Below are 27,164 nucleotides of genomic sequence, written 5' to 3'. Positions count from 1 at the left end.
GACGGTGGTGGGGGGGGGGCATTCCCTCCCTCTGCTTGTAAAAGCAGTCTAGAGGCTAATTAGCCGCTAGGATTGCTTTTACATGAAAGCCGACCACTGGCTGAAAAGAATGATACCAAGATGATACCTAAACCTGCAGGCATCATTCTGGTATAACCACTCAAAGTCCAGCAACATACCAGTACGTTGCTGGTCCTTGTTGGGCATACATTGTAAACTTTTTTTTTCATGCAGCCTGTGGGCTGAACGAAAAAAAGATATTGATCGGTGGGTATGCCCACCATTAGAATACCTCCCTTCATCCACCCACTTCTAATGATGGGCATACATGCACCGTATATATATGCCGAAGCATGGGGGCATCCTCCCGCAAAAGGCAGGAGCAAATCGCTCCTCCACCCACTGCTGCCCCCACGCTTCGGCATATATGCTGAAGTATGTAACTGTGGTGGTGAAATCACCTCCGACAGCGCTGGAGTCACGGCTTTATGTATCGTGGGAGCAAACGCTGTTGCTGTCAAGATAAATAAATCCGTGCTGCAACTGAATGGCGTACCTGCTAAGCAAATGATGGTTAACAAAAAAACAAAGTAACATTACAATATAACAGTAATACTTACCATACCTGCAAAGCAAAATACACAAAAAACATAGTAAAAAATAAAACATTTAACGCAACCTGTGCCTACCTAAAATATATATATGCCGAAGCATGGGGGCATCCTCCCGCAAAAGGCAGGAGCAAATCGCTCCTCCACTCACTGCTGCCCCCACGCTTCGGCATATATGCTGAAGTATGTAACTGTGGTGGTGAAATCACCTCCGACAGCGCTGGAGTCACGGCTTTATGTATCGTGGGAGCAAACGCTGTTGCTGTCAAGATAAATAAATCCGCTCTGCAGCTGAATGGCGTACCTGAAAACAAAAAAGTGGTTAACAATAAAAAAACAAAGTATAAAAAAATTGCATACCTATAAAGCAAACATGATAAAAACATAACAATAAAACATTGCAGTATAGAATGCAGAACAATAGAGAGAGAATAGAGAGAGAACAATAAAACAACAACTATTTTTGGTTTTTTTATTTTATATATTTTTTGTGTTTTTTTTCTTTTTTTTTACTTTTTTTTGTTTTTTTTACACTTTTTTTTGTAACTTTAACTTTTTTAACTGGTACCAGGTTTGGGTCTCTCAAAATGCGACAGCATCTTGGGAGACCCTGTGAAAGTGTGTCCTAGTCTGTGCAGTGCTGTACCCTACGCTAATACTCCACTAGTGTATGGTAGCGTTCAAAACATTCACCAATGCAAAGACCAGGATTGCCAGGACAGAGGGGACAATAATACCGGGTGTCACGCCTAAATCCGCGCTTGCTGCAGACACGACATCTTTTTTGGGGGGGTTTGTTGGGTAGGGGTACTCTGGAGGGCATAAAGAAAATGCCTCTCATGCAGCCGGCTTACTGCATTTGGTTGGGGATGGTGAGGTGGAGCACCGTCTGGATACAGAAGGGCTCTGACGATCTCTTCCTGGAATTTAAGGAAGGATCCAGTCCGTCCTGAAGCTCTGTATAGCACATAAGCATTCAGCAAAGCCAATTGAAATAAATAAACAGACACTTTTTTGTACCAGCGTCTGGCCTTACGGGCAATTAGGTACGGCGCCAACAACTGGTCGTTGAGGTCCACCCCTCCCATATTAAGGTTATATTCGTGGACACAGAGGGGTTTCTCCACAACACCAGTCGCCGTAGGAATTTGGACCATCGTGTCTGCATGAAGGGAGGTGAGAACGAAAACATTCTTCTTATCCCTCCACTTCATAGCGAGCAAGTTATTATACTTCAAGCAGGCTCTCTCCCCCAGCCTAAGACGGGAATCTACAAGCCGCTGGGGAAAGCCCCGGCGATTAGGTCGCACGGTGCCACATGCTCCAATCTGATGATCAAAAAGGTGGCTAAAAAGTGGCACGCTCGTATAATAATTGTCCACGTACAAGTGGTACCCCTTTCCGAATAAGGGTGACACCAAGTACCACACTATCTTGCCAGCGCTTCCTATGTAGTCAGGGCAGTTTGTCGGCTCTACGTGACTATCTTTGCCCTCGTAAACCATAAAACTACATGTATAGCCTGTGGCCCTGTCACAGAGCTTATACATCTTGACCCCGTATCTGGCACGCTTGCTGGGAAGGTACTGTTTGAATGACAAGCGGCCAGAAAATTTAACCAGGGACTCATCAACGCAGACAACTTGATGGGGAGTAAACAAGTCTGGAAAACGTTGGTTGAAGTGGTTTACGAGGGGCCGAATTTTGTAGAGCCGATCGTATGCAGGGTCTCCACGAGGACGACAGAGTTCATTGTCGTTGAAGTGCATGAACCGCAAAATCTGCTCGTATCGTGCCCTGGCCATGGAGGCAGAGAACAAGGGCGAATGGTAAATTGGGTCAGTAGACCAATATGACCGCAACTCACTCTTTTTATTCAACCCCATGAGGAGGGAAAGGCCCAGAAAGATCTTAAATTCGGAAACCGTAATTGGTTTCCAATCTCTGGCAAGGGAGGACTGGGGAATAGTGGCGATGTGTTGACCAGCGTACAAATTGCTTTGGTCCACAATAGATCTATAGAGATCTTCGGTGAAAAACAGCGAATAAAAATCCAGTGGCGTAAAGTCAACTGTTTCCACCTGAATTCCGGGTTGGCCAGTGAAAGGGGGAAGTACGGGTGCTGCAGAAGTGGTGGGTACCCAATTCGGATTGGCGAATGCAGCAGGAAGGGCACTATGGGCACGACGGGCCTGTGTTCGTCTTCTTGGTGGCAGCGGGACACTACTTGTGCTTGCCACCTCGCCAGCTTGAACTGCACTTATGGGACTCGACACGTCACCAAGTGTTACTGCAGTGCTGGATGTACGACCAGGGTGTACTAGGCCGCTGGTGCTTGCCAGTTCACCAGAAGGAATAGCTGCACTAGTACTTCTCTGCTCCATACGAGAGCCCTGCGGTTCTTGCACTTCAAGGACAGAATAAGTTTGGGGTCTGGTACGCCTGACCTTAGCAGGGACCACAACTCCGTCGTCAGAGCTATCTGTCATGGAGCCGCTGTCCTCTACAGGATCGTATTCTGAGCCTGAATCTGACAGATGAGTGACTTCCTCTTCACTATCTGTCATGCTCAGAAACCTGTAGGCCTCTTCACTAGTGTACCTTCGATTTGCCATTTTGGGCTCTAAATTTAGGGGTACACTAGTGAGACTCACAGGCAAAAAAGCTCCTGACTGTCAGCGACTGATTCAAAACGCTACCAAAAAACTGTTAGCGATCGCAGGGATCAGGCCTGACTCTGCGAACGCTGCAGTTATGTGTGCTTAGTGTTTTGTAAGTGACAGTTATCGATCGATACTGCACTTGGGTGGGCTGGGCTGGGCTGGGCCGAGGAGCAAAATGCAGGTGCTAGCAGGTATCTGGGCTGATCCCGCTAACACTGCGTTTCAGGGAACCCTAAACTGCTGGGGAGTAGGGATGAGCCGAACACCCCCCGGTTCGGTTCGCACCAGAACCCGCGAACGGACCGAAAGTTCGCACGAACGTTAGAACCCCATTGACGTCTATGGGACTCGAACGTTCGAAATCAAAAGTGCTCATTTTAAAGGCTAATTTGCATGGTATTGTCCTAAAAAGGGTTTGGGGACCCGGGTCCTACCCCAGGGGACATGTATCAATGCAAAAAAAACTTTTAAAAACAGCCGTTTTTTCGGGAGCAGTGATTTTAATGATGCTTAAAGTAAAAAAAAAAAAAGTGAAATATTCCTTTAAATATCGTACCTGGGGGGTGTCTATAGTATGCCTGTAAAGTGACGCGTGTTTCCCATGTTTAGAACAGTCCCTGCACCAAATGTCATTTTTAAAGGAAAAAATCTCATTTAAAACTGCTTGCGGGTTTAATGTCATGTCGGGTCATGGCAATATGGATGAAAATCAGTGAGACAAACGGCATGGGTACCCCCCAGTCCATTACCAGGCCCTTTGGGTCTTGTATGGATATTAAGGGGAACCCCGCACCCAAATTAAAATAAGGAAAGGTGTGGGGCCACCAGGCCCTATATACTCTGAACAGCAGTATACAGGCGGTGCAAACAAGACAGGGACTGTAGGTTTGTTGTTAAGTAGAATCTGTTTGTAATTTTGAACATTTTTAACGTGTTTAGCTCCAGCCAAAAAATCTTTTCTAAGCTTTTTGGAAAACATAGGGAAGGGTTATCACCCCTGTGACATTTGTTTTGCTGTCTTTCCTCCTCTTCAGAAGATTTCACCTCACTTTTTTGTCCCAATGAAAAATGTTTTTTGAAAATTTGGGTTTTTTTGTGGAACAAGGATTGGAAAGCATCAGTGGAAAGGAGAAATTGTTTTCCCATATTAACTCTTACAGGAGAGAATTTCCCTTCCTAGGGGTAGATTTCATCTCACTTCCTGTTGTCTCCTTCCGTTTGCAAATATGAGTCGTTTGTAAGTTAGATGTTTGAAAGTAGGGTCCTGCCCTATATACTCAGCAGAAATTTGGGCCTTAGGTGTTGCTGTGGCCACAACACTGTAAGCCCTCACAGGGCCCTGCTGTGAAATATTAGATCAAGAATTGTAATTACATGCCCCTGTTGAACAGGAGCTGAAAAATTAGGCCTTAGGCACTGGTGCTGGTGCCACAACACTGCAACCCCTCACAGACACTCTAGTTGGAACGCAGGAACGAGCCCTGCTGCAAAGTATTGCTTCAAAAATTGTAATTACACGCCCCTGTTAGACAGGGGCAGAAAAATTGGGCCTTAGGCACTGGTGCTGGTGCCACAACACTGCAACCCCTCACAGACACTCTAGTTGGAACGCAGGAACGAGCCCTGCTGCAAAGTATTGCATCAAAAATTGTAATTACACGCCCCTGTTAGACAGGGGCAGAAAAATTGGGCCTTAGGCACTGGTGCTGGTGCCACAACACTGCAACCCCTCACAGACACTCTAGTTGGAACGCAGGAACGAGCCCTGCTGCAAAGTATTGCATCAAAAATTGTAATTACACGCCCCTGTTAGACAGGGGCAGAAAAATTGGGCCTTAGGCACTGGTGCTGGTGCCACAACACTGCAACCCCTCACAGACACTCTAGTTGGAATGCAGGAACGAGCCCTGCTGCAAAGTATTACATCAAAAATTGTAATTACACGCCCCTGTTAAACAGGGGCTGAAAAATTGTGCCTTAGGCACTGGTGGTGGCGCCCAGAACCAAAAATGTTCTTACAAGCTATCAGCGTGATGATTGAGGAGGAAGAGGATAATTACTCAGGGATAGTCACTCAGCATCAGCATAGGCAGTCTTTGAAGGGATCTGAGATTTCAAAAAAAATTATTCGGTTACATCAGCATCAGGTGCTTGGTAGCTGGTGGTGATCCAAGACTCATTCATTTTTATGAAGGTCAGCCGATCGACCGAGTCGGTGGACAGACGCACCCTGTGATCGGTTACCACGCCTCCAGCAGCACTGAATGTGCGTTCCGAAAGAACGCTGGATGCAGGACAGGCCAGTAGCTCAATTGCATACTGTGCAAGCTCTGGCCAGTGATCCATCCTCAAGACCCAGTAACCCAGAGGATTTTCGGTGGGAAAGGTGTCCAAGTCTGATCTTGCCCCTAGGTATTCCTGCACCATGTAAAACAGACGCTGGCGATGGTTGCTGGAACCGATCATACCTTGGGGCTGCGGACCAAAAAATTGTCTGAACGCATCGGTCAGACGGCCACCTTCTCCACCACTCCTTCTTTGACTGACCGAAGCCTCAGCAACACGTTGTCCAGAAACAGGAGTTTGTAACCTCCCAGTCTCTGGGAACGCGTTGCACAGACCTTTCTGCAAGGCCTCCCGAAGATGTTTCATCCTCTGCTCCCTCTGCGATGGCAAGATAAGGTCCGCAACCTTACCCTTGTAACGTGGATCAAGGAGGGTTGCCAGCCAGTATTGGTCCTTCTCCTTGATACCACGAATACGAGGATCCTTACGCAGGCTTTGCAGGATCAGGGAGGCCATGCAGCGTAGGTTTGCTGAGGCATTCGGTCCGGAGTCCTCTGGGTCACTAAGAACGACATGGTCCGCAGCCACCTCCTCCCAGCCACGTACAAGTCCATGTGTTTCTTGGGACTGATCCCTTAAAGACTGCTGCTGATGCTGAGTGCCAGGCTCCACCTCCATACTGACACAATCTTCCTCCTCCTCCTCTTCCTCCTCGTCCTCTTCCTGTGTGATCGGCGGGCACGCAGGAACACTGTCTGGATAAAGGGGGCCTTGAGAGCTAAGGAAGTCCTCCTCTTCCTGCCTCTGTTCTGCCTCAAGTGCCCTGTCCATTATTCCACGCAGCGTGTGCTCCAACAGGTGGACAAGGGGGACAGTGTCACTGATGCATGCACTGTCACTGCTCACCATCCTCGTGGCCTCCTCGAATGGTGACAGGACAGTGCATGCATCCCTGATCATGGCCCACTGGCGTGGGGAAAAAAAACCAAGCTCCCCTGACCCTGTCCTGGTGCCATAGTCGCACAGGTACTCATTGATGGCCCTCTGCTGCGTGTGCAGCCGCTGCAGCATGGCCAACGTTGAGTTCCACCTGGTGGGCATGTCACAGATTAGGCGGTTCTTGGGCAGGTTAAACTCCTTTTGGAGGTCCGTCAGCCGAGCACTGGCATTATATGACCGGCGGAAATGCACACAGACTTTCCTGGCCTGCCTCAGGACATCCTGTAAGCCCGGGTACCTGCCCAAGAACCGCTGCACCACCAAGTTAAGGACGTGAGCCAAACAGGGCACATGGGTCATTTGTCCCTGTCGGAGGGCAGAGAGGAGGTTGGTGCCATTGTCGCAAACCACCATTCCTGCCTTAAGTTGGCGTGGCGTCAACCACCTCTGAACCTGCCCCTGCAGAGCTGACAGAACCTCTGCCCCAGTGTGGCTCCTGTCCCCCAAGCACACCAGCTCAAGCACCGCATGGCATCTTTTGGCCGGCGTACTTGCGTAGCCCCTTGAACGCCTACGGAGCACCGCTGGTTCCGAGGAAGAGGCCATGGAGGAAGAAGAAGAGGAGGGGGTGGAGGAGAGAGGTGTGTCACAATCAGCATTTTGGAGGCGTGGTGGCGGAACAACCTCCAACACTACTGCACCTTGTCCTGCATCCTTCCCAGCTGCCAGCAGAGTCACCCAATGCGCCGTGAAACTTAGGTAACGTCCCTGTCCATGCCTGCTGGACCATGAGTCAGCGGTAATATGCACCTTACCGCTGACCGCCCTGTCCAGCGAGGCATGGACATTGCCTTCCACATGCCGGTAGAGAGCCGGAATCGCCTTCCGTGAGAAAAAGTGGCGTTTGGGTACCTGCCACTGAGGAACCGCACATTCCACAAACTCACGGAAGGGGGCAGAGTCTACCAACTGAAAAGGCAGCAGTTGAAGTGCTAGCAATTTTGCCAAGCTAGCATTCAACCGCTGGGCATGTGGATGGCTGGGAGCAAACTTCTTTCGGCGGTGCAGCAGCTGGGGCAGGGAAATTTGCCTGGTACAATCTGACGTCGGTGTACCAAAAGCAGATTGCCCACAAGTACTTGGCTGTGACACACCTAATTCTACACCTTCATTCCTCTCACTGCAGGTCTCAGAGAGGACTGAAGGTCTAGTGGGGTTGGAAATCTCAGCTGATGAGGAGCAAGGAGAGATCCTCTTTGTTCTTTGGTGTGGGTCTTTTAGATACGCTTGCCAACGAACTGCATGGCAGGTCAACATATGTCTGGTCAAGCATGTGGTACCCAAGCGGGAGATGTTTTGGCCACACGAGATACGCTTGAGACATATGTTGCAAATAGCAGCGGTGCGATCTGATGCACTCGTCTCAAAAAAGGCCCACACCAAAGAACTTTTTGAATAACGCGCAGAGACTGCAGCGCCCTGCACATGTGGAGCTTTGGGGTGTGATGCAGTCAATGTGCTGCCCTTAGGCTGGCCCCTGGAGGGCATCCTGCCTCGTTGGTGATGTGCCGCCGCTTCCTCCTCCTCCTCCTCCTCCTCTCTCCTATCAGGCACCCACGTTGAGTCAGTGACCTCATCATCCCCTCCCTCCTCATCACTGGAGCAAACCTGGCAGTATGCTGCAGCAGGGGGAGCATGACTGCCAGATTGCTGTCCTTCTTGGGCACCCCCTCTGTCCGTGCTCATGTTACTGCCTTCATCGAGCTCAGTATCGTCATCAGAGCCTTCCAAACGCTGGGCATCCTCCTGGAGCATGTACCCAACACTGTGGTCAAACAGTTCGAGGGAATCCTCATGAGGACATGGTGGAGCTAGGGAAGGAGTCACTGATGACATTGAGCTGAGGGAAGAGGCCGCTGCTTTGCCAGACAAAGCACCCTGGGCATGGGTGAGAGAGGATGAGGAGGATGAGGACGGCTTGGTCATCCACTCGACCAAGTCTTCCGCATGTTGCGGCTCAACACGGCCAGCTGCCGAAAAAAAGGCCAAGCGTGTCCCATGGCCACGTGCTGATGAGGATGCACCGTCTCCACGACCAGCACTAGACACAGAGCCTGCTTGCCCTCTCTTATTGGCTTGTGACTGTCTGCCTCTCCTTCTTGGCCTTCCAGACATACTAATGGCCTGTAGCTGCACTAAGCTGGGATAGAACACCTGTAATTTTCTTCAAGTAGCTTTATATACTGTAACCAGACAAGCCTGCCTGTCAGTAGGAAGATAACAGGAACGGATCTAGCTGAACACTGTGAGCAGGACGCACTGTACTAAATGTAAATAGTCTAGCTGCCTGACCGTGGTACTAATAGGATCAAATAGAACACCTGTAATTTTCTTCAGGTAGCTTTATATACTTTAACCAGACAAGCCTGCCTGTCAGTAGGAAGATAACAGGAACGGATCTAGCTGTACACTGTGAGCAGGACGCACTGTACTAAATGTAAATAGTCTAGCTGCCTGACCGTGGTACTAATAGGATCAAATAGAACACCTGTAATTTTCTTCAGGTAGCTTTATATACTGTAACCAGACAAGCCTGCCTGTCAGTAGGAAGATAACAGGAACGGATCTAGCTGAACACTGTGAGCAGGACGCACTGTACTAAATGTAAATAGTCTAGCTGCCTGACCGTGGTACTAATAGGATCAAATAGAACACCTGTAATTTTCTTCAGGTAGCTTTATATACTGTAACCAGACAAGCCTGCCTGTCAGTAGGAATTTAACAGGAACGGATCTAGCTGAACACTGTGAGCAGGACGCACTGCACTAAATGTAAATAGTCTAGAAGATAACAGGAACGGATCTAGCTGAACACTGTGAGCAGGACGCACTGCACTAAATGTAAATAGTCTAGAAGATAACAGGAACGGATCTAGCTGAACACTGTGAGCAGGACGCACTGCACTAAATGTAAATAGTCAAGAAGATAACAGGAACGGATCTAGCTGAACACTGTGAGCAGGACGCACTGCACTAAATGTAAATAGTCTAGAAGATAACAGGAACGGATCTAGCTGAACACTGTGAGCAGGATGCACTGCACTAAATGTAAATAGCAGGAACGGATCTAGCTGAACACTGTGAGCAGGACGCACTGCACTAAATGTAAATAGTCTAGAAGATAACAGGAACGGATCTAGCTGAACACTGTGAGCAGGACGCACTGCACTAAATGTAAATAGCAGGAACGGCTCTAGCTGAACACTGTGAGCAGGACGCACTGCACTAAATGTAAATAGCAGGAACGGATCTAGCTGAACACTGTGAGCAGGACGCACTGCACTAAATGTAAATAGTCTAGAAGATAACAGGAACGGATCTAGCTGAACACTGTGAGCAGGACGCACTGCACTAAATGTAAATAGCAGGAACGGATCTAGCTGAACACTGTGAGCAGGACGCACTGCACTAAATGTAAATAGCAGGAACGGATCTAGCTGAACACTGTGAGCAGGACGCACTGCACTAAATGTAAATAGCAGGAACGGATCTAGCTGAACACTGTGAGCAGGACGCACTGCACTAAATGTAAATAACAGGAACGGATCTAGCTGAACACTGTGAGCAGGACGCACTGCACTAAATGTAAATAGCAGGAACGGATCTAGCTGAACACTGTGAGCAGGACGCACTGCACTAAATGTAAATTGCAGGAACGGATCTAGCTGAACACTGTGAGCAGGACGCACTGCACTAAATGTAAATAGTCTAGAAGATAACAGGAACGGATCTAGCTGAACACTGTGAGCAGGACGCACTGCACTAAATGTAAATAGCAGGAACGGATCTAGCTGAACACTGTGAGCAGGACGCACTGCATTAAATGTAAATAGTCTAGATAGAAGATAACAGGAACGGATCTAGCTAAACTGAATACAGTGTATATATATATATGCAACACCTGGGATGCATATATATACACAATACACTGTAAGTGCAGCTAACTGACTGACTGTTCTGCCTAATCTATCTAACTCAAATCAAATGACACTGTCTCTCTCTCTCTCTATCTCTCAGCACACCGGAACACACACTACACAGGGCCGCCGTGCAGGCGGCCTTATATAGTGTGGGGTGTGTACTAAATCCCCTGAGCCATAATTGGCCAAAGCCACCCTGGCTTTGGCCAATTACAGCTCTCTCTACTGACGGCGCTGTGATTGGCCAAGCATGTGGGTCATAGTGCATGCTTGGCCAATCATCAGCCAGCAATGCACTGCGATGCCGCAGTGAATTATGGGCCGTGACGCGCCACACAAATTTAGCGCGAACGGCCCATAACGTTCGCAATTCGGCGAACGATCGAACAGCCGATGTTCGAGTCGAACATGGGTTCGACTCGAACACGAAGCTCATCCCTACTGGGGAGTATAGATCTGATCGGATCAGATATCGATCCGTTCAGATACTATAGCACTAAGGGAGGTGTATGCTGCGTGCGTGGGTTTTAGCGGTACTGGCGCTAACCTGACGCTGCCTGGGGCGACGCAGACCTTATCTGATCCTAAAAACTTAACTTCTATCACCGCCAGGCAATTAGGGGGTTAAACCTTTATAAGGTAATAAACGGCGGGTGCCCTAAAACTATAATAAACTATAATAAACTACAAAAAACAAACTATCTAACCAGCGTCACCCGTAACACTTATACGGTGATCGCTGGTGAAAGGGTTAACTAGGGGGCAATCAGGGGGTTAAAACCTTTAGCAGGTAGTATATGGGGGTCCCTGTCGCTATAAAACACTGACAGCGAACCTATATACTTACCTCCCTAAACTAGCGTCACCTGTGTCACTAATACAGCGATCAGAAAAACGATCGCTTAGCGACACTGGTGACGGGGGGTGATCACGGGGTTAACCTTTATTAGGGGGGGTTAGGGGGGTATCCTGGACCTAAAGGGGGGTACCCTAGACCTAAAGGGGGCTAACCTAACTGCCCTAACACTTATAACTGTCACAAACTGACACCAATGCAAAAAAAAAAAACACTGCTATTGGTGTCAGAGTGACAGGGGGTACAGGGGGGTGATCGGGGGGTGACAGGGGGGTGAAAAGTGTGCCTGCGTGTTCTACTGAAAGTGTAGTGTTGGTGCACTTACTTGGATGTCTTCTCTCCTCGGCGCCGGATCAAAAAGACCGGCTCGAGGAGGGATGACATCACTTCCTCTCCCTCTGTTTACATTACAGAGGGAGAGGAAGCATTTGATTCGCTGGGAGCGATCGGGAGGGGGTGGCCATCAATGGATGGCCTCCCCCTGACCTCTCATCGCCCGCGAACAAGAGCCGACCGCCTACGGCACCGGGGGGGGTCCGATCGGACCCCCCGCCCGCGGGAAGGCATCACGTATCAGGTACGTGATTTTGCCTGCCCGTGCCGCTCTGTTGACGTATATAGACGTGAGGCGGTCGGCAAGTGGTTAAAATCGTAGTATACCTGGAGTTAGGCTTTAAAGGGTAACTAACTCTACTTTGATATGAAAAAAAATAGCAAATAAAAAAAAATAATATAGCTTATACAATTTCTACTCAAGTCATATTGTAATTGAATGTTATTAAATATGACCTTTTGCTTTTCAATCTGCAGCGCTGTAATTTTATGTAAAATGCAATGCAATATGGGTGTGTTCTGTGCATTTCCTGCTTGTGTGATTGGCTCACTGATTTTCCTAGACGTCTACACTGAAGCCGCGTACACACGAGCGGAGTGTCCAACAGAAAAAGTCAGACGGAAGCATTTCATCGTCTATTCCGATCGTGTGTGTGCCTCATTGGACTTTTATTTTATTTTCTAGGTCTGACGGACCTAGAAATAGAACATGTTCTAAATATTTCCGACGGAACACATTCCTATTGGGAAAACTGCTTGTCTGTATGCTGTTCCGACGGACCAAAAATGACGCTTGCTCTAAAGCAAGTACGAGACGGAAGCTATTGGCTACTGGCTATTGAACTTCCTTTTTCTAGTCCCGTCATACGTGCTGTACGTCACCGCGTTCTGGACAGTCGGACTTTGGTCGGACTTTGGTTTGACCGTGTGTAGGCAAGACCGCTTGAATGGAATTCCGTCGGAGTTCCGTCAGAGAAACCTTCGGAATTTATTCTGACGACAAAACTGGTCGTGTGTACGCGGCATAAGATCTCAGATTTCAGGCATCCCCGCAACAAAAATTTCATTTTTGGTGAGATACTCCCAATAGGAAATCACATCTAAAGGGATGCAGACCCTGCAATTTTTCTCATTAGAATCCTGCAGATGCAGCAGCTGAGTGATAATTATGAAACCACCCCCATTAGACTCACTTAACACATGGACACAGACAAACACATGGGGATTTCTTAAGAATAACAAAAGGTAGGAATCTGCAACAAAGTTTGTTAAAATCCTTGTAATATAAATAGATCACCCAGAGGGAATGTTTTTTCTCAAGAAAAGTTGAGTTACTCTTTAGGGCTTTTTAACTGTCACAACGCATAAAATTTCTATTTTTATATTTACATTTGATGTCACAGAGCGGCTTCAGGCTCTGGAAGGATTTTGACCATAGTGTCAGGATCCACCCAGATGACTGAGCCAGCTTCTCCCGACCCCTCTCCAGCTCGGCACTCCAGCGAGCGCTGGAGAGGCAGAGCAGAGAGCAGTGACTTTTTGTGTTAAAGTCAAGTCCTTCTTGTGCTGACTAAAAGCAATGCTTACATAGAGCAAAGAAGCAAAGTACATACAGTGCCTTGAAAAAGTATTCATACCCCTTGCAATTTTCCACATTTTGTTATGTTACAACCAAAAATGTAAATGTATTTTTTTGGGATTGGATATGATAGACCAACACAAAGTGGCACATAATTGTGAAGTGGAAGGAAAATGATAAATGGTTTTTAACATTTTTTTACAAATAAATATCTGAAAAGTGTGGTGTGCATTTGTATTCAGCCCCCTTTACTCTGATACCCCTAACTAAAATCTAGTGGAACCAATTGCCTTCAGAAGCCACCTAATTTATAAATAAAGTCCAGCTGTGTGTAATTTAATCACAGTAAAAATACAACTGTTCTGTGAAGCCCTTAGAGGCTCGTTAGAGAACCTTAGTGAACAAACAGCATCATGAAGGCTAAGGAATACACCATACAGGTCAGGGATAAAGTTTTGTTCAACTTTCAGCGCTGTCACATTTTAAATGCCAATTACTCAGTCATGCAACACTGTTGAGACAGATAGAGCTTTCTTATAAAAATACTGAACATTTTGAATGAAAACACTTTTTCTTTGTCTCTGTTATACCATATAAAATTTAGGGATAGATAGATAGATAGATAGATAGATAGATAGATAGATAGATAGATAGATAGATAGATAGATAGATAGATAGATAGATAGATAGATAGATAGATAGATATATCTATATCTATCTATATATACATATAAAGTGACAAGTGATGGTGCCAAAAATTTGGGTAGTAGTAATGAGTGAATCTGCCCCTTTTAAAGTGGAAGAAACCACTCCAAATACCTGAAAAAGATATAAAGAAATAGGTGTGGTACTAACTCATGTGATAATTGTAAAACAACGTAATCATTTAACATAAATTCATATGAAACAACCCATGGTAATAAAATTCATAATAAACGAATATTTAAAAAAAATATATATATACTAGTCCAAAAAAAAATCCTCAATAAATCTTCACAGAACAGTCCATTCACCACGATCCAAAGAAAAGTGCAGGAACAAATGAATCCTTCAAATAGTGCTCCACCACAAATTGTGAGTGAGAAATACAAACTCACAAGAACTTTATAATAAATACGCCTTGTAGTAATATTGAATTCTTTCAACCAGCAATATATGGAAGCGATGACTCTAAACCACAAAGTGTCTTCTTGGCAATGGTAAAACATAAAGGCTCGGGAGAAACATATTGAGAATCATAGTGCAATATGTTTATTGCAGATAGATAAAAACATGTAAGTAAAACAATGCATTGATTTAATATTATTAATTGAAGTTTTAGTATGTTTTTAGTAAGTGTTTCATATATGAATTTGTGAAAGTGGGATACCAATATGTACAGCAGTGTTCTAAACATATTTAATTAGAAATATGGCAATTCCCAGAAGTGTTTGGATTAATCTGCTACAGATATTCTTTTAGCCAATGATAATAAATGGGGGGGTATATAAGGCTTCAAGAAAATGGCAGCGGAAAGCTTCCTGATGACGTGTTGAACACGAAATGCAGAGAGGCTGCGCGTCGGCCCTTTACTGATGTCACATCCGGTTTCTTGGTTCTTATCTCTTGTGCTTTGGAACACATGCAGCGTCTTGGTGAGATGGTGAGCACATCAACCTAAAGCTGTACATGTTGTTGCTGACTTATAGCACTCTTAAATGTAAGTGAGCATTGTATTACTTACATGTTTTTACTTATCTGCAATAAACATATTGCGCTATGATTCTCAATATGTCTCTCCGAGCCTTTATGTTTGACCATTGCCAAGGAGACATTTTGTGGTTTAGACTAGGGATGAGCTTCGAGTTCGAGTCGAACTCATGTTCGACTCGAACATTGGCTGTTCGCAAGTTCGCCGAACAGCGAACAATTTGGGGTGTTCGCGGCAAATTCGAATGCCGCGGAACACCCTTTAAAAGTCTATGGGAGAAATCAAAAGTGCTAATTTTAAAGGCTTATATGCAAGTTATTGTCATAAAAAGTGTTTGGGGACCTGGGTCCTGCCCCAGGGGACATGGATCAATGCAAAAAAAAGTTTTAAAAACGGCCGTTTTTTCAGGAGCAGTGATTTTAATAATGCTTAAAGTCAAACAATAAAAGTGTAATATCCCTTTAAATTTCGTAGCTGGGGGGTGTCTATAGTATGCCTGTAAAAGGGCGCATGTTTCCCGTGTTTAGAACAGTCTGACAGCAAAATGACATTTCGAAGGAAAAAACCCATTTAAAACTACACACGGCTATTGCATTGCCGACAATACACATAGAAGTTCATTGATAAAAACGGCATGGGAATTCCCCACAGGGGAACCCCGAACCAAAATTAAAAAAAAAAAAATGACGTGGGAGTCCCCCTAAATTCCATACCAGGCCCTTCAAGTCTGGTATGGATATTAAGGGGAACCCCGGCCAAAATTTTTTTTAAAAATGACGTGGGGTTCCCCCTAAATTCCATACCAGACCCTTCAGGTCTTCTATCTTCTTCTCCTCGGGCCGCTCCGCACCCATGGCATGGGGGGAGGCTCCCGCTCTTCTCTTTATCTTCATCTTCTTTTCTTCTTCCTTCTTCTCTTCTTCTCTTCTTCATTTTCTTCTCCGGGCCGCTCCGCATCCATGCTGGCATGGAGGGAGGCTCCCACTGTGTGACGGCGTCTCCTCGTCTGACAGTTCTTAAATAACGGGGGGGCGGGGTCACCCTCTGACGCACGGGACATGACGGGACTTCCCTGTGGCATTCCCCGTGACGTCACAGGGAAGTCCCATCAAGTCACCGTGCGTCAGAGGGGGGCGGGGTCACCGGGTGGCCCCGCCCCCGTTATTTAAGAACCTTCAGACGAGGAGTCGCTGTCACACAGCGGGAGCCTCCCTCCATGCCAGCATGGGTGCGGAGCGGCCCGGAGAAGAAAATGAAGAAGAGAAGAAAAGAAGAAGAGAAGAAGATGAAGAACATGAAGAGAAGAGCGGGAGCCTCCCCCCATGCCATGGGTGCGGTGCAGCCCGAGGAGAAGAAGATAGAAGACGCCGCGGAGGAGATGCTGGACGAGAACGCCGGAGGAAGAACCAGAAGAGCCAGAAGAACCAGAAGAAGATGATAAAGGAAGATAGAAGAAAGAAGAAGCATTTAAATAAAGGAATTGTCAAAAACTGTCTCTTGTCATTTTTAACATTTTTGACAGTTTTTTTGTGAAATGGTAGAGGTAAGTACCCCCTTACCATTTCACACAGGGGGGGGGCCGGGATCTGGGGGTCCCCTTGTTAAAGGGGGCTTCCAGATTCCGATAAGCCCCCCGCCCCCCGCCCGCAGACCCCCACAACCACCGGCCAGGGTTGTGGGGATGAGGCCCTTGTCCTCATCAACATGGGGACAAGGTGTTTTGGGGGGCTACCCCAAAGCACCCTCCCAATGTTGAGGGCATGTGGCCTGGTACGGTTCAGGAGGGGGGCCGCACTCTCGTCCCCCCCCCTCTTTTCCTGAGGCCTGCCAGGTTGCATGCTCGGATAAGGATCTGGTATGGATTTTTGGGGGGACCCTACGCTGTTTTTTCTTTTTTTTTTGGCGCGGGGTTCCCCTTAAAATCCATACCAGACCTGAAGGGTCTGGTATGGAATTTAGGGGGAACCCCACGTCATTTTTTTTTAAATTTTGGCCGGGGTTCCCCTTAATATCCATACCAGACCTGAAGGGCCTGGTATGGAATTTAGGGGGACTCCCACGTCATTTTTTTTTTTTTAATTTTGGTTCGGGGTTCCCCTGTGGGGAATTCCCATGCCGTTTTTATCAATGAACTTCTATGTGTATTGTCGGCAATGCAATAGCCGCGAGTAGTTTTAAATGGGTTTTTTCCTTCGAAATGTCATTTTGCTGTCAGACTGTTCTAAACACGGGAAACATGCGCCCCTTTACAGGCATACTATAGACACCCTCCAGCTACGAAATTTAAAGGGATATTACACTTTTATTGATTGACTTTAAGCATTATTAAAATCACTGCTCCTGAAAAAACGGCCGTTTTTAAAACTTTTTTTTGCATTGATCCATGTCCCCTGGGGCAGGACCCAGGTCCCCAAACACTTTTTATGACAATAACTTGCATATAAGCCTTTAAAATTAGCACTTTTGATTATTCATGTTCGTGTCCCATAGACTTTAACGGTGTTCGCGTGTTCGAACAAACTTTTTTCCTGTTCGCATGTTCTGGTGCGAACCGAACAGGGGGGTGTTCGGCTCATCCCTAGTTTAGACTTATCGCTTCCATATACAGTATGTTGCTGGTTGAAAGAATTCACTATTACTACAAGGCATATTTATTACAAAGTTCTTGTGAGTTTGTATGTCTCACTCACAATTTGTGGTGGGGCACTATTTGAAGGATTAATTTGTTCCTGCACTTTTCTTTGGATCATGGAGAATGGACTGTTCTGTGAACATTTATTGAGGGATTGTTTTTGGACTATTATATATATATATATATTTTTTTTTAAATATTAATTTATTATGAATCTTATTACCAAAGGATGTTTCATATGAATTTATGTTAAACGATTAAGTTGTTTTACAATGATCACATGAGTTAGCGCCGCAACTTTTTCTATATGGCTACATAAACACCTGAGCGTTTTCAGCTCATAAAACGCTCGTAAAATGCCTAAAAAAAAAAACACCTGAAAAACGCCCAACAAGCTGAATCCCATTCATTACAATGGCACCTGTTCACATCTGAGCTTTTGTCCCCTGAAGCAAAACACCTGAAAAATGCCCTAAGCTCAAAAAAGAACATGAGCTTCTTTGGGGCAGATTACAGGCGTTTTTCTGCCTGTTACATTGGTGACCTGAACACAATCACAGTAAAACGCAGTAAAATTGCGCGACTTTGAAACGCTCAGATGTGAATTCAGCCTATATCTTTTTCACATATAAAATTTAGGCCAACATGTATTTTGCTACATTTCTTTGGTAAAAATATAACTCAAATCAGATCAGGTTTTCTGTTTCCACTATGATTGCTTATTGCAGTGATGATCTGATCACTGCTACAAGCACTCATTTCTATGAATGGTATCCATTCATGGGCCATTGTGTACTATTGTGATAGCTGTGACTGGCCACAGCTATCACATGGTGCAGGTCCATTGTGATTGGCTCCTGTACCATGTGATCATTGTGACCAATTACAGGGATCACAATAGTACACACTGAATGGCTATGAAGAAAGTCAATGGGGGAGATTTTCTAAAACTGGTGCACACAGAATCTGATGCAGCTGTGCATAGTAACCAATCAGCTTCTAGGTTTTATAGTCAAAGTGTTATTGAACGAGCTGAAGTTAGAAGCTGATTGATATTTATGCACAGTTGTAACAGGTTATGTATGCACCAGTTTTAGTATATGTAACCCATTGTCTACTATTGACGTGTGATCGCTGTGATTGGTCATAACAATCACATGGTAGTGGGACCAGCCCGGTACAACAATCTATCTTCCACCAGACACAGAGGGTGACAGATTGCGCTGCTGTTTTTAGACCTAACACCCTTATAAAAGTTCATCTTATACTTAAATAGAACATTAAGCTACTGAAGAAAGATTTGTCAGCTGGAAAAAGTTAAAGTTAAAAATCACGTACTGATTAAGTTGGCTGCTGTCATGGCTACCTGTACTTGATTTAGGTATACTTTATGTTAAGATCAAACTTGGAAACTAAGGAAAGGAACAGGTCTGCAAAACCTCACTGATAACCAGTGGCGACCCGTCCATTAGGGGTGCAGGGGCGCTGCCCCCCTATCCATACATCCGGCCCTCTAATCAACATGCAGGGTGCCGGATGCATAGATTCCAATGAGGGTTTTTTTTATTGAAGCACGTGATTAGAGCCGGAGACTCTAATAGGCTTCAAAAAAGGGTGGGCTCAGGGGGCAGAGCAATGCGCCCGAAGCCCACCCAGTTGTGTGACAATAGCGAATGACTATTCGCTATTGTCACACTGATTCTCCTCATGGCCAATTAGGAAGCGAGTCATGGGACCCATTTCCCAATTGGCCAAAAGGAGAAGCAATTCTATTGGCCTATGAGGAGGAAGGAGGGGGGGGAGACGTATGGCCGCCGTGATGCCGAGGAGACGCATGAGAAGCCCGACTGACAGAGCCAGGACACGGAGGAGACTGAGGGGGGAAGTCGCCGCTGTCTTCACATGTCAGTCCAGGGGCAGCACAGGGTGAGTGAGCTGGGGGAGGGAAGGGGGGTATCGTGTGCAGTGCGGGCTGGAGCGACAGGGGGGGTGGTCCATGGTCAGGTTCGTCTGCTGCCCCCCCACCAATGGAGCACCAGCCACCACTGCTGATAATATACTTATGCCCAGAGCACACAGTAAAAAGTTAACTATTCAAAATATTAGCCTTGTCCTTCCAAAATTACTGTTCACAGGGCTACCACAGGAACCAATTGAAAAAAAAAACATTTTAAATTGGTTTCTGCGGTAGCCTTGTGAACAGTTATTTTGAGAGACAATGCTAGTATTCTAAAATCAAATTGGACACTGCCAGGTATCATAAAAATATATTGTTGGATGACTCTCCATCATCTAAAAAAAAATACTATAGCACAACTATTGGAAAATACTAAATCTACTGATGACAGAGCAGTCAGCTGGTTGGGTCTTGTAGGTACAAGTTGCAGGATGTGCCTTTTTTGTGCTGATAGTGGTGTCTGGACCTCCTCCTCTCCCCTCCCTGGTGTACTGGAACTTAGCCTGGAATCAGGAAGACCTTGTTTTGTCCCCTTTTACATCACGGTCTGTAGCATTCCTTTACACATAGTATTCCCCTTTACATCAGGGTCTGCAGAGTTCCCCTTTACACAGTGGGGGAATCCTGTGGATTCTGATGTAAAGGGGAACCCTGTGGATGGTGATGTAAAAGGGAGCTATGTGGACGTATGTGTAAGGGGGGGCTCTGGTGACCACAGTGGTCCCTTTTACATCGGGGTCTGCAGAGTTCCTCCTTGCACTGTAAAGGGGAGCCCTGAAGATTCTGATGTAAGGGGGAACTCTGTGCTGGGTTATTTTAACCTGACCTTCGTGTAAAGTGATAAATACGTTTTTGCCTTTTATTATACCTTAAGCACATCACACTAGCTACATGTTTGTAGCTTAAACATTTATGTTTGCACTGAAAACAGTTATTTTGGCCACCTTTTTGAATTGCCAGTAAAAATGTGTCTTTGTCAGTAATTTTTTTGTGCTGTGTCAGTAAATTTCACTTCCAGAGGTTGGCAACCCTAATCAGGATTGTCTTTGTTTTAAATACCACTATTACATTGTTCGGACTTCCTGTTACTGTGCCTTATGTAGAAAATATAATATACTACTACTACTACTGCTGCCATATTTAGTGTAAAACACTTCCAAACCAGGAATGCTTCCAAACAAATGTTGTCTTTATCATGAGACAGACTTCAGAAAGTCCAGTCTCTTAACAATTATTTCACTTTCAATACAGAAAAATAAGCTCAGTATTACACCAATCCATATCTATGAAAATTTTCACTTCATGAATGATACCTTTTTAACAATCAAAGTTCTATACATTTGTACAAATGGCCCATTCAAGGAAAAATCACAGCAATGAAGGTGTATGTAATCCCTAACAATGATCACAGCATGCCTAGTATTTACAAATCAATATCATTACTGAACTTGGATATCAAAATCTTTGCAAAGGTCCTGGCATTTAGACAACTGAATATTCTTCCCTCTCTAATCCATCCAGATGAAGTGGGCTTTATTAAAGAGTGACAGGCTCCTGACACCACTAGAAGAATTCTGAACTTACTTAGAGAGACAGACATTCGCAAAAATCCCTTCGCTTTTTTTGACCTTTGATGCTGAAAAAAGCGTTCGATCTAGTGCACTGGGGGTTTCTCCAGGCGGTCCAGCAGAAATTTGCATTTTCAGGTCCGATCCTAACAGCTATATTGTTGCTTTACACTCAGCCTTCTGCTAAAGTGTACACATCTGGGGCACTTTCTTCTTAACTATAGATAACAAACCGGCATCCACATAGGTCCTATTCACAACAAGATTGGACTATTCACAGATGACACCCTAGTGATCAGAGACCCACTTTATTCTTTTTTGGAAATTCAGCATATTCATATGTATGTCGTTTGGTGCAGTATTGTACTACAAAATTAACAAGTCTAAATCTCAGATCTTAGGCCTACATATCCCCATCTCCCTTAGGAGAACTCTTCAAGTCCACTTCCTATATCCTTGGACTATTGGTCACATTAATTATTTTGGTATTAACATTCCGCTCTCAGCTAATGGAGTGTTTGCTCTAAACTTCCAGAAAAATGTAAATAACCTACCTAGTGAATGTATCTTTCTTTCTCAATTTGAACTATCCATGGTAGGTAGGATAACTTCCTCTAAAATGCTGATGCTACCCAAACTGCTGTACCTCTTCAGGATGATAGCTATCCCTATTCTGCAAACATTTCTCTCCAGGCTCCATACTTTCCTTACTAAGTATAGATGGAAGGGAAGCAAACTGCAATGTGCTTTCTCAATTCTAGTTAAACATACACTGCCTTGAAAAAGTATTCATACCCCTTGAAGTTTTCCATATTTTGGCATGTTACAACCAAAAACGTAAATGTATTATATTGGGTTTTTTATGTGATAGACCAACGCAAAGTGGCACATAATTGTGAAGTGGGAGGAAAATAATAAATGGTTTTCAACATGTTTTGCAAATAAATATATGAAAAGTGTGGCATGCATTTGTATTCAGCCCCCCTGAGTCAATACTTTGTAAGACCACCTTTCGCTGCAATTACAGCTGCAAGTCTTTTTAGGTATGGCTCTACCAGCTTTACACATCTAGAGAGTGAAATTTTTGCCCAATTTTCTTTGCAAAATAACTCAAGCTCTGTCAGATGGAGAGCATCTGTGAACAGCAATTTTCAAGTCTTGCCACAAATTCTCAATTGGATTTACTGTAGGTCTGGACTTTGATTGGGCCATTCTAATACATGAATATGATTTGATCTAAACCATTCCATTGTAGCTCTTCCTGTATGTTTAGGGTTGTTGTCCTGCTGGAAGGTGAACCACCCCCCGTCTCAAGTTTTTTTGCAGACTCTAACAGGTTTTCTTCTAAGATTGCCCTGCATTTGGCTCCATCCATCTTCTCATCAACTGACCAGCTTCCCTGTCCCTGCTGAAGAACATGATGCTGCCACCACCATGTTTCACGGTGGGGATGGTGTGTTCAGGGTGAAGTGCAGTGTCAGTTTTCCATCACACATAGTGTTTTGCTTTAGGCCAAAAAGTTCCATTTTGTCTCATCTGACCAGAGCAACTTCTTCCACGTTTTTGCTGTGTCCCCCACATAGCTTTTCGCAAACTGCAAACGGGACTTCTTATGGCTTTCTTTCAACAATGGCTTTTTTCTTTATCGTACATCACGGGACACAGAGCACCATAATAATGACTATGTGGGTTATACGCTTACCTTTAGGTGATTGGACACTGGAAACCAATAGTTAGACGGTTCCTCCCATATAACCCCTCCTATACCGGAAGTACCTCAGTTTTTTTCGCCAGTGTCTTGAAGGTGATGGCTGTTGAAGCTCTTCAATTTTCTTCAAAAATGTCCCACTGAGGACGTTATAATCGGATCCATTCGGATGGCTTAACCAAGCTAAAGTGGATGGTACCCGAACCTCGGTTCAAGAACGAGGTGTTGCTTGTAATGTGTCCTATATAGGCGCTGGACCCTTGTTAAGTTGGTATTCCTGGTCAATCTTGCCCAAGGTAAACCAGAAAGGGACCCCAAAATATGGGGGACCCGGTCCCTGAGGGTCCATAGAGGCGCTACCCGCCGTGATGGGAGAAGATTGGGCCTGGTAAGACAGGCCCTGCTGCTTGGGATGGTGAGTACTCCCCTTGGGATTTTTATATATATATATATATATATATATATATATATATATATATATATATATATATATTTTTTATTTTTTTTTTTTCCCTTTGAAACTGCTGGTAAATCTTAAGCCTGTGTCTGGGATTACAGATGTCCGTTTTTGGCGCGCAGTTGAGTACTGGCGCACGCGAGTGTGCGCATGCGCCGTGTGCCGCCGGTGTGTGTGTGTGCGCCCCTGGTGTGCGCGTGCGCCGCTGCTGTGCGCGTGCGCCGCTGCTGTGCGCGTCGCAGATGTGACGCGTGCGTCAGGATGGCGCATGCGCCGTGCGGTTGGCATGCCGCTGATGCCGTTGATGCGCGCACTCACTCTCAGGCTAACGCTTTATAGGGATGGAGCTCCTGGCGTGCGCGTGGCAACACAGAGCGAGGGCACATGAGTCTGGAGGTCTTGGACACAGTGGTGACAGGTTGAAGGCTGTAGTTTGTTGGGCTGTAGTTTGTTGGGAGTACTCCTTTTCTTCCTCGTGTGTAAGCAATGTCTTCCAGAAAATGAGGTATAGGAAACAAGGCAAGCACAGGGGTAGAGTCCCTCCTCTAAAAACAGGAGACCAACCCCATGCTGATGCAGCCTCAGTTTCTCCCGAAAGACCTGCGGCATCTGCCCTGGCTGAGCCATTGCATTTGTCAGGCATAGTGGCCACCACCAATATTCCTGCCTTGGCTTATGTTACAAAGGATGATTTGGCATCTGCCTTAGCGGGCCTTAAGGGCAAAATAGCTGGCATGATTGCCTCTGTAACACGGGGGGGAGGAAGCGTAATAGATCTCCCTCCCCTGAGCCTGGGCCAAGTGGAGAGTCACTAGAGCACCAGGACTCTTATAGCCAGATGGGTCCAGGTGGTCTGGAACCAGAATGGGCGGAGGATTTGGAAGAGGTGGTCATAAAAGACCGGGAGGAAGGAGAGGCTGAAGAATCCTCGGCTGAGGACTCTGGCTCTGAAGAGGCAATTTCAGCCTCCCATTCCCAAAAATTGTTTATCCAATCTCTGATTGAAATGGTACGGATTGGGTTTAAGTTACCCCCGGTTCAGGAGTCTGGACTCTCCTGTTCTACTTTGGGATCTTTGCGACCTCAGCAAATTTCCCAAGCGTTCCCTTTGCATCCGTTACTGGAGCAGGTGGTTTACGCGGACTGGGAGCACCCTGACAGGATATACTTACCTCCAAAAAGGTTTTCTGTCTTATATCCTATGGAGGAGAAGTTCAGGAAGAAATTGGGGACACCTTTGGTGGACGCTGCCATATCTTCAGTAAATAAAAGTTTAACCTGTCCAGTGGATAATGCACAGGTATTTAAGGATCCGGCTGATAAAAAGCTAGAGTCCTTATTAAAAGCCTCCTTTTCGGTGGCTGGTGCAGCAGTTCAGCCAGCGGTTGCAGCTATTGGGATTTGCCAATCCCTAAAGGATCGCTTTAAAAGGTTGGTAAAGAACCTACATTGCCAGGAGGAATCTGACGAGGAATTGTCGGAGATTCCTCATGCCCTATGTTTTGCAGTAGACGCATTGAAGGACTCAATTCATCAGATATCTCGTTTTGCGTTACTGTCAATCCATATGCGCAGAGTCTTGTGGCTAAAGAACTGGTCTGCTGAGACGCCATGTAAAAGGCTACTCGCAGCCTTTTCATTCCATAGAGAGCGCTTGTTTGGCGAGGATCTGGATAAATATATCCAAAAGATCTCGGGAGGAAAGAGTGCCCTAATCCCTATTAAAAAGAAAGGGAAGCAACCCTCTTATAAAATTCCCAATGCTCCAGGACCTAGTGCTTCTTCCCCTAAGCGGTATCGACGGCCTCAGCCGTCTGGCTTTAAAAGACCCCAGGGTCAAAAGAAACCCTGGACCCAAAAGCCACCCAAGCCCAGCTCCAAGTCTACCTTGTGAAGGGGCGCCCCCACTCTCACGGGTGGGGGGCAGGCTTCGGCTGTTTAGGGAGGCTTGGGAAGAACTGGTTCAAGACAGATGGGTCATTTCCACTGTAAAATACGGTTACAGAATAGAGTTCTGGGAGATCCCCCCCAAATCAGTTTCTGTGCTCAAGGGTTCCGTCGGATCCAGAGAAAAGAAGATGCCTATTATTAGCTTTACAGCATCTGCTGATGCAGGGGGTAATTGTAAAGGTTCCGCATGAGGAAAGATTCAAGGGGTTTTACTCAAACCTATTTACCGTGCCGAAACCCAATGGGGAAGTAAGGCCCATTTTGGACCTCAAGGCTCTCAACCGCTTTGTAGACGTCCGATCCTTCCGCATGGAGTCGGTTCGTTCGATAATAAAATCCCTGAGAAAGGGAGACAATTTAGCGTCCATAGATATGAAGGACGCGTACCTTCATGTGCCGATCTTCGGTCCACATCCAAGGTTCCTACGCTTCGCTGTAGAGGGCAGTCATTTCCAATTCGTGGCACTACCATTCGGTCTGGCCACGGCCCCCAGGGTTTTCACAAAGATTCTGGCCCCAGTGTTGGCTTCCCTAAGGTCTCAAAAGGTCTCCGTAGTAGGATATCTGGACGATCTTCTCCTAAGGGATTGCTCTCGCTCCATACTGGTTCAAAACATGTTAAGAACAGTACGGGTTTTACAACGCCTAGGTTGGATTCTAAATGTGGACAAGTCAGCTCTTTGTCTGACCCAAGCCTTGATGTATCTGGGTCTGGTCTTGGACACTGCCCAAGAAAAGGTGTTTCTTCCCCCCTTAAAGGTCGCCTCTATAGTGGAACTTGTCCAGAAGGTGAAGAAGGAACTAACACCTTCTATTCGGCTGTACATGAGGTTACTGGGCAAGATGGTGTCATCATTCAGCGCAGTGCCATATGCCAAGTTCCACTCCAGAGTGTTCCAGAGCAGTATTCTAAAGGCCTGGGACAAGTCGGCTCGAACCTTTGATCAGCCTATGGTTCTATCTCCACAGGTTCTATGGAACCTCTCTTGATGGTTAAGAACCAGCAATTTGAAAAGAGGGAAATCTTTCCCACCGGTATCCTGGAAAGTCGTAAGCACAGACACCAGTCTTCTCGGCTGGGGAGCAGTCCTAGAAGAAGCTTCTGTTCAGGGAATATGGTCCCAGACAGAAAGGACCCTGCCCATCAATATATTGGAGTTTGGGCAGCTCGTCTGGCTCTGCGATTCTGGTCATCCAGATTGCGGGGTCTTCCCGTCAGAGTCCAGTCCGACAACTCCACGGTAGTGGCATATATCAACCACGAGGGAGGTACCAGGAGTCGGGCAGCCCAAAGAGGGGTAAACCATATATTGACTTGGGCAGAAAAACATGTGCCGTTGCTTTTGGCAGTGTTTATCTCGGGGGTGGACAATTGGCAGGCAGATTTCCTAAGTCGCCAGAAATTGTTGCCAGGGGAATGGTCCCTGCACCCCGAGGTTTTCTACAGATCTGCCAATACTGGGGGACCCCAGATGTGGATATGCTGGCATCTAGATTCAATGCCAAGCTAGACAGGTTTGTCTCCAGGACCAAGGACCCGCTTGCTGTTGGGATAGACGCATTAGTAGTTCCTTGGGATCAGTATTCTCTGATATATGCCTTCCCTCCGATCCAAATCCTGCCGCACTTATTACGCAGAATACAGGAGGAGCAAAAAACGGTGATCCTAGTGGCCCCAGCGTGGCCCCGCAGATCCTGGTACTTGGAGATTATGAAGTTGGCAGTAGGGGACCTATTGGTCCTTCCATGCCGTCCAGACCTGTTGTCTCAAGGACCCATATTCCATCCTTCTTTACAGTTGCTGAATTTGATGGCTTGGCTATTGAGACCAGACTATTGAAAGACCGTGGTATTATGGGTTCAGTCTGTTTCTATAGCTATCTATTATAGAGTCTGGAAATCATACATTTCTTGGTGTGAGAAAAGGAGATGGAACCCTCGTAGGTATACGATTGG

The 27,164-nt window shown here is 46.0% G+C and overlaps 1 protein-coding gene across 1 annotated transcript in view; it reads right to left on the bottom strand.

Moving 5' to 3' along the window:
• Window positions 1-27,164, bottom strand: part of PDE1C (phosphodiesterase 1C) — a 1,091,434-nt gene that overhangs the window by 291,316 nt on the left and 772,954 nt on the right.

Source organism: Aquarana catesbeiana, linkage group LG05 (genome assembly GCF_042186555.1).
Source record: "Aquarana catesbeiana isolate 2022-GZ linkage group LG05, ASM4218655v1, whole genome shotgun sequence".
NCBI lineage: Eukaryota > Metazoa > Chordata > Amphibia > Anura > Ranidae > Aquarana > Aquarana catesbeiana.
This window is presented reverse-complemented; position numbering and strand designations above follow the sequence as displayed.